Source organism: Oncorhynchus mykiss, chromosome 26 (assembly GCF_057628025.1).
Source record: "Oncorhynchus mykiss isolate SJ-2025 chromosome 26, ASM5762802v1, whole genome shotgun sequence".
Taxonomy (NCBI): Eukaryota; Metazoa; Chordata; class Actinopteri; order Salmoniformes; family Salmonidae; genus Oncorhynchus; species Oncorhynchus mykiss.
Window position 1 is genome coordinate 24,480,001 of NC_143047.1, and position 16,677 is coordinate 24,496,677.

At 45.3% G+C, this 16,677-nt stretch overlaps 1 protein-coding gene across 50 annotated transcripts in view; it reads left to right on the plus strand.

Moving 5' to 3' along the window:
- LOC110506675 (transcription factor SOX-6) overlaps positions 1-16,677 on the plus strand; it is a 198,871-nt gene that overhangs the window by 79,234 nt on the left and 102,960 nt on the right. The window lies entirely within an intron of this gene.

Below are 16,677 nucleotides of genomic sequence, written 5' to 3' on the forward strand. Positions count from 1 at the left end.
CACTTAATATAACCTTCTGTCACCCTCCACTCCCTAGTCCTATATGGTATCTCACAGTACCCAACAGAACCTTCTGTAACCCTTCACTCCCTAGTCCTATATGGTATCTCACAGTATCCAACAGAACCTTCTGTCACCCTCCACTCCCTAGTCCTATATGGTATCTCACATTACCCCACAGAACCTTCTGTCTCCCTATGGTAACCCTCCACTCCCTAGTCCTATATGGTATCTCACAGTACCCCACAGAACCTTCTGTCTCCCTATGGTAACCCTCCACTCCCTAGTCCTATATGGTATCTCACAGTACCCCACAGAACCTTCTGTCACCCTATGGTAACCCTCCACTCCCTAGTCCTATATGGTATCTCACAGTACCCAACATAACCTTCTGTCACCCTATGGTCCTATATGGTATCTCACAGTACCCCACAGAACCTTCTGTCACCCTATGGTAACCCTCCACTCCCTAATCCTATATGGTATCTCACAGTACCCCACAGAACCTTCTGTCACCCTATGGTAACCCTCCACTCCCTAATCCTATATGGTATCTCACAGTACCCCACAGAACCTTCTGTCACCCTATGGTAACCCTCCACTCCCTAGTCCTATATGGTATCTCACAGTACCCCATAACAGAACCTTCTGTCACCCTATGGTAACCCCCCAACTCTCTCCCCCAGACTGCAGACTGTAAGAAGAACACACAGCGGAAAAACAAATGTTTGAAAGAGCCGCTACAACATTTCCCCCATTCTTAATTAGCACCACACTAGTAGTATAGTGTAGTATTCAATCAGACTTGGAGCCCCCTGTGAACGTTGGTGTCTCATTCAGCGTCTGGGGAACTCTTAGCTTATGCACTACATCACACGAATAAATTAGACGTCCGTTCGTTTAATTTTTTTGTTGTTGCTTTCTCTTTATAAAGTGTTTGTTTGGTGGTCTTTGCACAGTATCAACTATCCTGGATTATTCAGTAGGTAGCAATCTCCATCCCAATATTTTATTTCCTAATTTAATTAGGTCATCCAAATTCTAATATTACTAATAACGATATTAGATTTGAGCAATATTAGATACTAGATTTACAATCATTTCTTCAGATTCATATGATATTATTGATTTATGTGTTTAATAGTAAAAACAGTGTCTTAACTAGTATTTCTTCCCCTGTTGTCTTAATGGAATCGTTAGTTTCATACCCTTGACTTTTCCAGAGATGATACCTTTCCCTCGGCACAGAGGACATCTCTCATGTGTCTCTGGTTTCTGATGGGGTTGTTTTCCACGGCGGGCGCGCTCATCGGAGCCCTTTATGGCGAAGGCGGGCGTTATGGTAATGAGCCCCAGCTGGTGAGGGCCGGTTGTTGCAGTAATTTAAATGGTCAAGTGCAGCTGGTAATCCAGGGCCGTATGTTAGCGCAGGGAGGAGAGAGTGCTTCAACGTGCAGTACAGCTGTTTTAATCTCCTGTTAATAAAAGAGCCTGGCCCTGCCTCATGCGCCATGCATCAACACCACCTAAATAAACTCCCTTGTTGGAGGAAATTAGTTTCTGAGAACACAGAACAAGACAAGAGGCTCACGAAGTTCAATATGTCGTCTGTAAACTGCTGGAATGGAGAGATTCAGTGTCCTTGTGGAGGCTTGACACCATCAGTAGAGATGACTGTGTGATTGCTGCACATCAGAAGGGATATTACAGAGTACGGTGTGTAGGGCAGGTGGGTAACTGTTGTTACCATTCATAATCTATATCAGTGTTTATAGAGAGCCTCTGTTAGCATCTTGAAAGGGCAGGATTAACCCATTACGGGCAAACCAGGAGGTTGGTGAGCCATTTGTTGCCTTAATGACCAGGCTAATGTAAGACAAAGCAGCAATGAGCTAAATATATCACTTATCTAAGCTACAGTATCATGGAGACAACTGTTCCTCCTAATCCACCCTGCTTTAGTCCCTCCACTGGTCTGGATCACTGGAGTCTTCAGAGCAGAGCTAGACACCATCTGCTGCCATTATTCTGACTGAGTCCTCCCTGTTATGTCCCTGGTCAGGAATCTCATCTCATTGTGATGATGGATCAAGACTGAGCTTGCTGACCTTAATGGTAGAGGGCATGAGAATCCTCTCTGTTTCACCTATTACAATGTAGACACTTGTTACTACACCATTAACATTGAAGTTGTTTAAACTGGACTTTGTATATCCTCTTAGATTCAGTGGTGAATGAGTCAGAAAGTGTCATTTAGATAATTGTGTGACGTTGTGCTAGTCCAGAGGCCATATTTGCTACTGAGCGACGGTAAAGCTGTGGACTGGGACAGAGAGCAGTCCTAACAGACGATGACAGAGTCTCCTTCCGCCGGCCATGCCTCTTTCAGTCCCCTAACAAAACATTCATTAAACGTATATCATCATCAGGGTTCGCTGCCCTCAAATCCAATCAGACAAAAGTTGACCACAACTTTGCCTAACTGGGCTGCCATCTCAGTCTCCGTGCCTGAACCCACCACAGTGGCCATACTCATCGGCTCTACCGCCCTCCCACCCCTCCTCCGTCCTCTCTGTCACTGGTCCTTAAAGTGCTCTAAGTGCTTGTGACTGCGCTAATGAATGAAATGTCCTCCCAGCAGTGAGGACTGCATTAAGCTGAATAGCCACCTTAGCTGTAAAAACTCTATTAAACTCAGTGGCCAGGAGGGCTAACGATTGTGCCCAATGTTTATTTACTAGGTATTGTAAATGCATTATTTATGGAGTGCTTTCCAGACACCACTTGTCAAGAGTTAAAAATGTCAGTATAAGGTATTAAGGGAAAAATAAAAATGGCCTCCATTATAAAGATCCAAGGTGACCTTGGTTGAATTCACATGCAGATAGACCAACTTCCTATAATGCACTAAAGTATGAATAATGGACATAGGGAGTCAACACCGTGTTGTCCCCGAGACAAGGACAGGTGATAGTTGTGTTTGTTAGGTTTTAGCCTGTTCCTTTGGGCTCTATACAGACAGGTTGAATCCTTGCCAGCACAACCAGCTCTGGATTAGATTTGCTTACAGTTAATGAATTCCTAATGTCTCTTTCTATTGTGCATTGAGTGGCATGCCGAGACATGTTTTTGTTCTTTATCGGTGGCCTGTCGAGCACAACGCAATTTCTGTGCACGGAGGCATGTCAGAAAGTGATGCACTCAAGCCGGTCAGATATTAATCTCCTTCTTTGTAGTGTACTCTGTTACAGAGACTTGCTGCTTGCATCAGGGAATGTCAACACACAGGCATGCACGCACAAACGCCCCCTTTTTGCCTGGGCATCGCCAGATTTTTTGCCTGTGCTTTTTGCCTGTGCCAGTGTAGCCAGCAGTGTCTTGCCAGGAGTAGTTCTGGCTGCTGCTAAAAGCTTGTTTGTTATATTTTAATCAATGTTTATAGGCCGGCTAGACTGAATGACATGTTTCAGGCAGGAGTGTGGCAGGGCTGCAGGCTAACCCTAACCCCAACACTGACCTGGGATATTGAAACATGTTCTAGGTCTACGTTCCCTTATGGAAAAAATATACAAGGCTTTTTACATTTCAGGTTGCACTAGAGATTGCAGTACATAACATCTATATTCTGATGTAACGGAACTGCTTTTACAGTTCAATCTGGTGGTTGGCCTGTATAACAGTACACATTATCTCACAGTGTTCCTGTGATGACTCGAGTGTGTCTGTGGAGAAGAAGTGAGAAGGAGAGGTCGCTCTCCATTGAGTTGGGATGTCCTGTTCCCCCTGGGAACAGGTGTGCATAGTGGAGGTTCTGTCTCAGAGGGTAACATGCAACCCTGGGTGACCTGTGACACTATGAACAGTTGCTAATGTGAAAGGGTGAGGACTTCTCCCCAAGGCAGTAACCCAACCTCCTTGGAGCTGAGAGGAGGTCCACACTCCACACTATGGTTCACAGGAGCCAGGCTATGGCCAACAGAAGCTAGCCGTGTCAGTCAGAGTATCTGGTTAGCAGTGCACCTGGACCACAGCAAGGCCTATTGACTAATTACCATACCAGTGGGAAGCCACAGCACCTTCATCCACAGGGACAGTTCACCAAATCACAGCCTTCCTCTCTGAGGTAGAATGATTTTGAAAGAGATCACACACGTCAGCAGCAGATGGCCTCCACTGTGTGACATGAGTGGTCAAATCGTGCTGTTTAGTTGGGTGATCTGAATGTATGATTCTCAATCTCAGTCATACTCTATGTAATGTCAATCAGTATATATATCTCTCCCCATCTCTCTCTCTCTCTCTCTCTCTCTCGCTGTAATGGGTGCGTGCTGGTGGCAGGGAAGTCGGGCGCAGGAGAACGAACTTGGTATAAACGGATTTGTTTAATAAGTGCTCACAAAACTCTGAAAACCATAATATACTAAATAATAAAAGTGTGTAGAAAACCCGTCGCACACCAGAACATAACTACACATAACATACAACAAACAATCACCCACAACGAGGGTTAAATACACAACATGTCATTGATGGGATTGGAACCAGGTGTGAAGGAAGACCAGACAAAACCAATGGAAAATGAAAAATGGATCAGCAATGGCTAGCAGGTCGTTGACGCCGACCACCGAACACCGCCCGAACAAGGAGAGGGACCGACTTCGGTGGAAGTCTCTCTCTCTCTCTCTCTCTCTCTCTTTCTCTCTCTCTCTCTCTCTCTCTCTCTCTCTCTCTCTCTCTTACTCTCCCTCCATCCCCCTACTTGTAGTAGTTGTAATCCGTCTCTGGGCTATGTGTTATCCCAGTGTCTGTGGCAGTGCTGCAGTGTGAGTGTGAGTTTGTAATCAGCATTGTGTGCTAAGGAAGGGCAGGGTCATGATCCTCTATTACGACAGGGTGTGTAATGAGATTCAGGGATGGGGGAAAACTTTGGAAGAGAATAGGATCAGCTTCAAGCCTTTGGCCTGATTAATGGTGATGAACTCATGACTTAGTCCTAACACCGTCTCTGCCCCAATCCTGCTGTCTCAGCCATGGAAGCTCACTGTAAAATTAGCTACAGGTGATTTGTACCGTTTGAAACTATATGCGTAATACATTGTTATTAGCAAGCTCAGGATTTCTTGTAGAAAGGCATTTTCATTCATGCCCACAGTATCTGGTTGTGTTCTTACGACTCACTTAAAGGTTTGCTTAAGAAATAATATAGTATGACTAGCTCTCTCTCTCGTTCCCTCTCCCCTCTATCCAGCTGCCCTGTCGTCTGGCTCTGTTTAATCCCACCTAATTAATAGGAATCTTTGTTGTAATGATCTGTGGCGTGAGCCTCTGACTCCATGCATATGCAATGAGGCTGGAGACCCAGTCGCCTTTTTAATGTGTTGGCTGCTAGTCGAGGTGAACCTGCAGGTTTTGAGGCGCGCTTCAAACACTTAGCTCTCCTCTACTCTCCTCTCCCCAGTCCCCCAAACATCAGACAACCGCTAGTTTCTCTCTTCCTCTTCTTTCCACTCGCGCTCCATCTTCTTGTCTTCTCCTTTAATAATTGTCCTTCTCTTCTGTCTATCTGACAACCTGCTTATCTTGATACAAGTGACACATTTGATCATTGGCTGTTGTATTTGTGTATGTTTGAGTATTTTAGTGGTTTTGTCTCTAAGTGTTTGTGCCTCTGAGTGTGTGTGTGTGTGTGTGTGTGTGTGTGTGTGTGTGTGTGTGTGTGTGTGTGTGTGTGTGGTACCCCCTGCATATAGCTCCATTCTTGTGTATTGTTTTCCTCTTGTGATACTATTAGAAATTTTATAATATTTTTTTTACTCTGCATCTTTGGTAGGGGCTCGTAAGCAAGTATTTCACGGTAAAGTCGCAGTGCTAGCTGTTCCACCAGAGACTCTGGGTTCGAGCCCAGGCTCTGTCACAGCCGGCCGCTACCGGGAGGTCCGTGGGGCGACGTACAATTGGCCCAGCATTGTCTGGGTTAGGGAGGGTTTGGCCGGTAGGGATATCCTTGTCTCATCACGCACTAGCGACTCCTGTGGCGGGCCGGGCGCAGTGCACGCTGACCAGGTCGCTAGGTGTATGGTGTTTCCTCCAACACATTGGTGCGGCTGGCTTCCAGGTTGGATGCGCGCTGTGTTAAGAAGCAGTGCGGCTTGGTTGGGTTGTGTTGAGGAGGAAGCATGGCTCTCGACCTTCGTCTCTCCCGAGCCCGTATGGAAGTTGTAGCGATGAGACAAGACAGTAGCTACTAATAATTGGATACCATGAAATTGGGGAGAAAAGGGGGTAAAACATTTTTAATAAACGTTTGCTATGAGACTTGAAATTGAGCTCAGGTGCATCCTGTTTCCGTTGATCATCCTTGAGATGTTTCTACAACTGTTTACATCTGTGGTAAATTCAATTGATTTGACGTTATTTGGAAAGGCACACACCTGTCTATATAAGGTCCCACAGTTGACAGTGTTAGAGCAAAAACCAAGCCTTGAGGTTGAAGGAATTGTCTGTACAGCTCCGAGACAGGATCGTGTCGAGGCACAGATCTGGGGAAGGGTACCAAAACATTTCTGCAGGATTGAAGGTCCCCAAGAACACAGTGGCCTCCATCATTCTTAAATGGAAGAAGTTTGGAACCACCAAGATTCTTTCTAGAGCTGGCCACCCGGCCAAACCTGGCACTATCTCTACGGTGAAGCATGGTGGTGACAGCATCATGCTTTGGAGATGTTTTTCAGCGGCAGGGGCTGGGAGATTTATTTCAGAGACCTCAGCTTTCAGGGCCTCAGACTGGGGCGAAGGTTCACACAGCCAAGACAACGCAGGAGGGGCTTCGGGCCAAGTCTCTGAATGTCCTTGAGCCCGAACTTGAACCCGATCGGACGTCTCTGGAGAGACCTGAAAGTAGCTGTGCAGCGACGCTCCCCATCCAACCTGACAGAGCTTGAGAGCATCTGCAGAGAAGAATGGGAGTATCTCCCCCAATACAGGTGTGCCAAGCTTGTAGCGTCATACCCAAGAAGACTCAAGTCTGTAGTCACTGCCAAAGGTGCTTCAACAAAGTACTGAGTAAAGGGTCTGAATACTTATGTAAATGTTATATTTCAGTTTATTTATTTTATTGTAAATTAGCAAATATTTCTTAAAACCTGTTTTGTCATTATGAGGTATTGTGTGTAGATTGATGTGGGGGAAATAACGATTTAATACATTTTAGAATATGGCTATAATGTAACAAAATGTGGAAAAAGTCAACTGGTCTGAATACTTTCCCGAATGCACTGTATGTGTGTGTGTGCCTTTCTCTCTCTCTCTCTTTCTCTCTATGTGTGTGCCTGTGTTCATTCTTGGCCCATGGCGTGGTCTGCCAGCCCTGTGGAGCAGTGCTCTGGTCTGTCACTTTTGTTTGAATAGGTAATGTGGAGCTGTTCAGGCTGAAGAGACATGAGCTGGAATCACTTGTTAGGACACATGATCAAAAGCTGCTCTCTGCACTCTGCCAATCAAACCTCTTGTCACCCTGTGAAGCAGACGTTAAATAGATTTTCAGGCTGTATGCCGCGGGCAGCCTGCCAGCCTGACATGTGAACTTTTACCAAAAGATACCAGCTTCACCACTTCTCCCCTTCCTCTCTCACCCCCAAAACTCCTCCCCTCCCCCTCTCTCCTGCCACAGCACTGCCCCTCTGCTGCCAGGCCAGTGAACAGAGCCCAGAGCTAAATGACATGGCTAAGTGTGGGTCACAGGGAGCACGCTCCACTCTCACTCTCCAGCCTGCCTTCTCTGAACGATGGATTTAGTATGCAGTCCAAACAGAACCCATACACACCACATCACGACTGCCTCCTAGGAGTTAGGAGAGACAGGGGAGTCCTGACAGAACAAGAACAGCATAGGGGGTTGCAGCTAGATCCGTCTAAAGTGGAGCTCTCCCTCTTTGAGATGACAAAACAAGCAGCTGCTTCTTCAGTGTGCCATTCTTCACTGCATCGGGATCACCTTCCCTCTTCTCATATTCCCATTAGTCAACAGTAGCAACTGCTGTGAAGCATTCCGAGAGCCATCTTCCCGAGATTCAGCTGTTGACTCGGTCCCCCTGCGCCTGAGGAGCACAACGCTCCCATTGTGTTGCTGGCCCAGTGGCTGCACAGGAACCCCCTGATAGGAGGAAACGGGTGTCTTAGGGAGACAAATCACAGCCAGGGCCTTACAGAGGCCTATTTGTGTTCAGACACATTCCCCATAGGTGCATCCCATCAGCTGGATCTCAGCTCTGGCTCAGACCTATAGTACAGCCAACCATAATGGATTGGGACTCAATTATCCTGAAACATAGTGCTTCATTTTAAAAATGAGCGAGAAGCTATGGAAGAGTTTTTATGTATTTTGTTCTATGAATTTCAATGTTACTTTAAACAGACTAAAAGACTAAACAGTGTAGAATAACAGCTTGTATAGAATAGGAGTGTACTGGAGACTACACTTTCATCAGCTTTAATAGCCTGGCTGTTTTATGTGACCCCTCAGTATTTGGAATGCTACAGTGAGGGCAGAATGCTGACACACAAGAAGGCAGAGCCCATTAATGCTCCTAAATCTGTCATTGTGCTGGAGCTGTAGATCTGGAAATAGCAGACTCCTTTATGCAGAACAGGGACCGATATGGACAGGCTTTACGTAATCAGACTGGAGGGTGGGGGAGATGGGAGGGGGGGGGGGGGGGGCAGCCATTGGCACAACAGAGCTTCTGCCAGGACAGGGGAAACTTGGGGATGAGGGCCAGTTGGATGGACAGTAGGACATTAGAACAGGGTTGTGTGTGCGTGTGTGCGTGTGTATGTGTGTGTGTGTGTGTGCGTGCGTGCGTGCGTGTGTGAGTGTGTGCGTGCGTGTGTGCGTGTCTGCGTGCGTGCGTGCGTGTGTGTGTGTGTGTGTGTGTGTGCGCGTGTCTGAGAGGGGTTATACTGGGAAAGTCTCTGCCCAGTATCACTGTTCAAGCCTTGGCGTTCGGTTCCCAGGCATTCTCCACACATAACTGGACAAAAGAGCTGGTGTCATCTGACCGGGGATGGAAATAGTGTCAATGTAACCCACACCATGGGCACAGACGGCCCCTGTGGCCTGCTAATGATTTCAGGGCACATCGCATGGTTGTTTTATAAGACCATGGTACGTCAGCCATCCAGCTAGCAGATCTGCCTTGGTACAGGCAGACATGACAGATTACACAGATCCTCCTTGTACAATATTTGCATTGTTTTCCACCTAACACTGAGCATGAATATTTTACACTCCACTTTGATGTCTGCCTCTTGAACAGACTGTTTAATCACTTGTGATAAAACAAATGCCTGCTCTCACTCTCTTTATCTCCCGCCTTGTTCAATAACAATTCACATGTGCCAACAGATGAGATTAGGATGTCAGAAGAAACGGATAGGAACCTGTTTTACTGCGGTGCAAAGCTTGAGTGCTGATGATTATAATTATTCGGCGAACACCATCTCTCGTTGGGAGTGCCCCCGATATAATTTTAAGCCTGCGGAGGTCGAGTGGTTAATATGTTTTAAGACCCTGGCATCCATTACATGTCATGAAGTTCCAATGATAGGTTAAAGTTATGACTGGATTATAATTAATGATCGCTGGGCTGGAATGACATTTTCCTCTATCCTATCATAATGCTGCAATTAGTGATTTGTGTATTGAGGCACCCCACTTTCTCCATCCCTCTTCTCCTCCCCTCTTCTCTCTCATTCTTCCTGCCTGTTTGTAGTTCTCTCCTGGGTGCCAGTTGACTTCATGGCGGCTACCATAAGACTTCTGTTGTTAACTTTTTGTTAAAGTCATGGCTGGGCAATGAGCTCACATGAGATCTGAATTCTTCCATCCTTGCACAGCTTGTCTCAGTCCGTGTGGCTCTGCATCCCAGAGAAAGGGGATGGCTTGTTTCAAAGGAAAATACGGCTCCCATTGTTGCAGAACCATTTTGGAACAATAGTGCATTGAGACGTTTAGCTGTGGGCCAGCGAAGGGGACTTCCTAGAAATTGGAATTCTTAACCTTTGAAGTACCATGGTTACTTCATCATCCTAATTCTCCCTGGTCTGGCTGGCCTAGCATCAGAAATGTCTATTGTGTTCAGTCTCAGAGATAGAGATATTCAATACAAAAACTGCATATGAGAACATTTGTACATGCAGTGCTGCTTAGCCTTAACTAATTTAATATTTTGGCAGCGTACCAGTTGTTCAGATCATTGCTCAATTACTTTGTAAACTAAAATATAATTTTGTGTGTGTGTGTGTGTGTGTGTGTGTGTGTGTGTGTGTGTGTGTGTGTGTGTGTGTGTGTGTGTGTGTGTGTGTGTGTGTGTGTGTGTGTGTGGTATGGGTTAGAGAATGGAGGTCGTCATCTAAAAATAGTGACCTTTGGACTCGCCGTCCACAGAGCAATGTGTGCACATCCTGAACTCTGACATCCCAGTAAACAGAGCTGGTTCATAAACATCTTTAATTGCTGCTTGGTAGAAACTGAGAATGTCACAGACTGCAATAGCAAATAGGCGCCCCTTAATTAGACAAAGTAAAGTTTTATTTTAATATTTACAGTGCCTTCGGAAAGTATTCAGACCCCTTGACTTTTTCCACATTTGTTATGTTACAGCCTTATTGTAAAATGGATTAAATAAATACAAATCCTCAGCAATCTACACACAATACCCCATATGACGAAGTTAAACAGTTTTTTTTAGAAATGTTTGCTAATTTATAAAACTTTAAAAAATATACCTTATAAGGTCCCACAATTGACAGTGTATGTCAGAGCAAAAACCAAGCCATGAGGTCGAAGGAATTGTCCGTAGAGCTCCGAGACAGGACTTTGTCGAGGCACAGAAGGAAGGATACCAAAAAATGTCTGCAGCATTGAAGGTCCCGGAACATAGTGGCATCCATCATTTTTAAATGGAAAAAGATTCTTCCTAGAGCAGGCTGCCCGGCCAAACTGAGCAATCGGGGGCGAAGGGCCTTGGTCACGGAGGTGACCAAGAACACGTTGGCCACTCTGCCAGAGCTCTAGAGTTCCTCTGTGGAGATGGAAGAACCTTCCAGAAGGACAACCATCTCTTCAGCACTCCACCAGACGGAATCCACTCCTCGGTGAAAGGCATATGACAGGACACTTGGAGTTTTCCAAAAGACACCTAAAGACTCTCAGACCATGAGAAACAAGATTCTCTGGTCTGATGAAACCAAGATTGAACTCTTTGGCCTGAATTCCAAGCATCACGTCTGGAGGAAACCTGGCACCATCCCTACGGTGAAGCATGGTGGTGGCTGCATCATGCTGTGGGGGTGCTTTTCAGCGGCAGGGACTGGGAGACTAGTCAGGATCGAGGCAAAAATGAAAAGAGCAAAGTACAGAGAGATACTTGATGAAAACCTCCTCCAGAGTGCTCAGGACCTCAGACTGGGGTGAAGGTTTACCTTCCAACATGACAACGACCTTTAGCACACAGCCAAGACAACGCAGGAGTGGCTTTGGGACAAGTTTCTGAATGTTCTTGAGTGGCCCAGCCAGAGCCCGGACTTGAACCCAGTCGACGATCTCTGGAGAGACCTGAAAATAGCTGTGCAGCGACGCTACCCATCCAACCTGACAGAGCTTGAGAGGATCTGCAGAGAAAAATGGGAGAATCTCCCCAAATACAGGTGCGCTAAGCTTGTAGCGTCATACCCAAGAAGAAGAATCGAGTAATAGCCAAAGGTGCTTCAACAAAATACTGAGTAAAGGGTCTGAATACTAATGTAAATGTCATATTTCTGTTTTAATTTTTTTTATAAATTAGCAAAGATTTGTCATTATGGGGTATTGTGTGTAGATTAATGATTAATGAAATACAATTTAATAATTTTTTTGGAACAAGGCTGTAATCTAACATGTGGAAAAAGGGGTCTGAATACTTTCTGAAGGCACTGTATGTCCTAAATCATTATATGTAAAGTCATCTTGTTGAATTTATATGTACGGTACCAGGTACTGTATATGCTTTTGCCATGTTCTCAACATATCTACACACACACACACACACACACACACACACACACACACACACACACACACACACACACACACACACACATGTACACTCACACCATCACACACTGAAAATAAAGTAAAGTAATATAGAGCCTAAAAGCATAGTATGCACCTGTAATTATCATGGATGAAATATCCTGGATGGACCTGGAGAGCACGTTATAATATTATATCACTATTACCATGCTTGTAAAGTCTTTCTTTTTTCACTTTAGTATCTCTTTTTTTTTTATTAAGGCAGCATTTACATTCTGTGTATAATGCAGAGTAATCTGTGAAGCACATCGGCGTTGCCTCTAAACGTTTAAGATAAAATAAAGTTTGGGGGGCTATGCCAGACACTTGGCTTCACTGCACATTTTAATCATTCATGTGGATCCGATGAGTATTTTTTTGTCCTTGTACAGTCTCAGGCACACATTCATTTAGTAAATCCCATTGAGCGGCCATGATCACAGTAAGCAGCGTTATCCACACACTTCTATTCGTTTAACACAGATGAATACATGGGAATGTTTTGGAGCATTGATTAGCAGCAGAGTTTATATCTGACAGTTAGATTGCAGGGTACCCAACAAAAATTGTCTCCTCTGCAAGGTACCCAGTCATTTAATTCTTGTGTGAAATTATTATAATTTATTACAGTGTGTGGACCCTAATGATTACCGACATCAAATGGAAATTATAAATTCAAATGAAGTCTACATCTCCCTGGTAAAGCTCATCTTCACAGTGTTGAGACCCTCATCAGCACGGGCTCCTTCCTCGGTATCATTTGACTTTTCATTTATTTACCTCCTAAGACGGACTTCCTTATTTTGATGTTTATCATAATGTGTGATGTAAGCTGTCTCTACTTCATTTCAGCAAGGTGTTCATTACATGTTCTTATTGTTTGGTTTCCTATCTGAATAAGCCTTCATTATCAGTTGATCAACGTTGCGGTGTAGGTATAGGCTGTGTGACTTTAGAAGGTATTCAACGTGCTCTTTTGTGGTTCAAGGCAGTCTCTTTGAAGGAGGTAAACATTTGATTATTTCTTTGCTTTTCAGTTTTTTCTTTGCTTTTCAGTTATTGCGATATAGAAATACCAGAAAACAATGTCTTAAACTTTCCAATTACTGTACCTCGAGCATCCTGGAATAAGCTCTGAACCCTACTGATGTCCTTGTGTTACACATTAATACACATTTTAATTAAATTATTATTATTAGAAATGTAGTAGAGCAACAGCCTCAGCTGCCTTAATAGGGCGGAGAGAGGAGGAGAGGGGGCGAGAAAAAGTACATTTTGCTATCCAAGCATTTAATGGTGGTAGTTGTTAAAAGTGACCTTGTGGGGTAGAGAGAGAGAGAGGAGCTGGAGTCTGGAGCACAGTGGAGCAGCACGGCACAGCAGAGCACAGCGGCTGGCTCCTTCCAGCTGCACACATGGCATCCATCGGGGGCACAATCACGCACAGTCCCAACACCTCAGGCTCGGACATATGTTGAGTTTTATTTCATTCTTCTGACATTAATCCTATTCACCAGCTGTTCTGCCAGCTGCCACTCTCCGGCTTAAGAGGAGATTGCAGTTTTGGGGGCTCTGAGTCCTGGTTTATCTTGGCTCCTCATCTCCCCTCACTAAGTTTTGATTGGATTTTCCCCCCTCTTCCTTCTCCAAGTTCCTTGAGTTACATACTTCCTAGCTTCTTGCTATCTTTCTTTTTTCTTATTTCAACTTCGTATTTTCTCTTTCATGTAGATAAGAGAGCTTTAGGGTTGTGTTTTAAGCTGCATCCAAGCCCTTCTCTGGCCAGGGGCCCTTTCAGATTGCTGGCTGGCAGTACTGCGGTGTTCACTGCCTGCCTCTCCTCTCTTCTCCTGTGGACCGGCTCACATTTATAATTCACACACAGTTCTTTCATATGGTCACCACTATCTCATAACAGGCTGCACAGAGACCCACTCCTAGGGGGCAAGGTAGCTGGCACTCCTCTCCGTGTACGCAGGCTGGCCAGATGCTGCTCCCCAGCCAGTCCCTCTGGTCTAGACAGGATGGAGAGAGTGCAGAAATCTCACGCTTTTACACACTTAATGAAGGAGGGAATCTAACCAGGCTGGAGTCTCTTCCCCCACGTCCTCTGATAGCATTTCCTTTGGATTAGCTTCGCCTCAGCCTTAACAGTTTACATTATTGACATATCAGGCCTGACATATTTCACATTTATGTACATTGTCTGGAAGCATTTCCCAGTGTTCTCTGTGTAGTTTCTGCTGAAGTACTGCTTCGTGGACGACGGGCCGGGGATGCATGAATTGATCATTGCTCACTGCTCACTTTAATAATTCAAGGCTGATTGCCACAAAGTCCCGCAGTAAAATGGATTGGGAGAGGTCACGTGTTGCCCTGCTCAAGAGGTGAAGCCTCTTGGGGACGGTTAATTATTATACAGTATGCTTGATAGACACGTGTCCTATTTAGAGGTCAGCTGTGGAGCCATGGGCGGGTACTGGATACCAGAGCCTGGAATGGCTAGGTCACTGCTGTAGGCTTAGCACCTCGGCTCCTATGGATAAAGAGAAAGCAGGACGAGTGGTTACCTCAGCACTAACAGCCCCTGGCCAACCAGGACATTTCTCCTACTAACCTACAGCAGGTTATTACAAATACACCTTTCGTTAAAACTTCCTGGAGATTTAGGTTTAGGTCTATGTTTAGGTCTATGTTACACACACACATACCACTGTACATGAGGATTGCAGCTTTTGCCCTCTGATTTAGTCGAATGTCTTCTGGTTTAGTACATCCAGGTGGACCTTTAGGCTCTCAAGGTCCCTTTAAGTGTGTGTGTGCACAAGTCAGGGATTGTTTAACGTTATCCTCATGTCGTTAGCAAAATCTTCCAATGACCCCTGACCTGTAACAGAGAGCCCAGGCCCCACCCCCCAAGCTTACGGACGTGAGTGTGTAAGGACATAAGGGTGTGTGAGGGGTTCCTCCATGAGCCTGGGTTGCAGAATGTCCCAGGCTGGTTGTGTTGTATTTATAGTGGCGGTTGTCAAGCTGGGATGGTGTCTATAGGGGAGCCTACAGGTGACTAACAGGGATGCTCACCAAGTGGAATAATGAATAGTATTAGGTGTCAATTAAATCAAGCTTTTCCCGAGGTGCAGGTGCTCCACAATGTACTGGCACATCTTAAGGAGCCAGGCCTCTTCACCCATGCATGCCAACGGCTGCATTTGCATATTAAAGAGCTGAAATTATTTAACTGAAGCAAAAAGTCTTGTGGAAATGATAAGAGGTTATTAAAACTGTTGACAAGGAGGCAAGGTAATTGCCTGAAAATGAGCAACGATGCCACTGTTGTACACAGAATAGTGTTGTTTTTTCTCTCTCTCCTCTCTTTAGCGTTTGCATTGTGCAATGCCGCCCGGGAGTGTGTAACCTATTACGTTTAGATTGCTCCCTTGCAATTAGTGCCCTTTTTGTCCTCCCTTCAATAAGGCCATGATTATGGAGACTTCAGGAGGATCTGCATTCCTCATCCAACAGCTGTTGTCTCTGGAACTACCGGTGGAATGACAAAACATGTTTTCTCACTGCGTTTCACTTTTCTGCCGGCTTCTTGTAATTATTGTGTTTTATTTGCTGCGATGATGGGGTCTTGTTTTTACTGCCTCTGTGATTAAGATATTCACAAGATTCCCTCAGAGTTAGTGAGAATCTTTTTGTAAATCTTGACTTTGTAAGTTTGTTTTCCATACAGAGTGCGGTAGATTGGGGAGAGGAGAGACTGGGGAACGGGTCCATACAGAGTGAGGTAGTTTGGGGAGAGAAGAGACTGAGGAACGGGTCCATACAGAGTGAGGTAGTTTGGGGAGAGAAGAGACTGAGGAACGGGTCCATACAGAGTGAGGTAGATTGGGGAGAGGAGAGACTGGGGAACGGGTCCATACAGAGTGAGGTAGTTTGGGGAGAGGAGAGACTGGAGAACAGGCCCATACAGAGTGAGGTAGATTGGGGAGAGGAGAGACTGGGGAACGGGTCCATACAGAGTGAGGTAGATTGGGGAGAGAAGAGACTGGGGAACGGGTCCATACAGAGTGAGGTAGATTGGGGAGAGGAGAGTCTGGGGAACGGGTCCATACAGAGTGAGGTAGATTGGGGAGAGGAGAGACTGGGGAACGGGTCCATACAGAGTGAGGTAGATTGGGGAGAGAAGAGACTGGGGAATGGGTCCATACAGAGTGAGGTAGATTGGGGAGAGGAGAGACTGGGGAACGGGATTCACATTGTCTGTCTAGAACCGGATCTGACTGAGCGATTCTCAGGGTTACAAATTAAGCCCTGAGTTAAATAGATAATAGAATGAGGTATTTTCATTTAGAGTGGAGAAGAATAGCTTCAAATTGACTTGTTGCCCTCACCAAATTGAACGCAACCTGCTTTATCCTCCTAACCTTGACATATTTGTACACCTATAGCTTCAGCCTAACGCTTTCAGTCTAGGATCCTTTCTTTTTGCAAATATTATTAAAAGCACTCTAAAAGTTCTCTGAAGATAATTATGAACCTAACTACCACTATTTGTACAA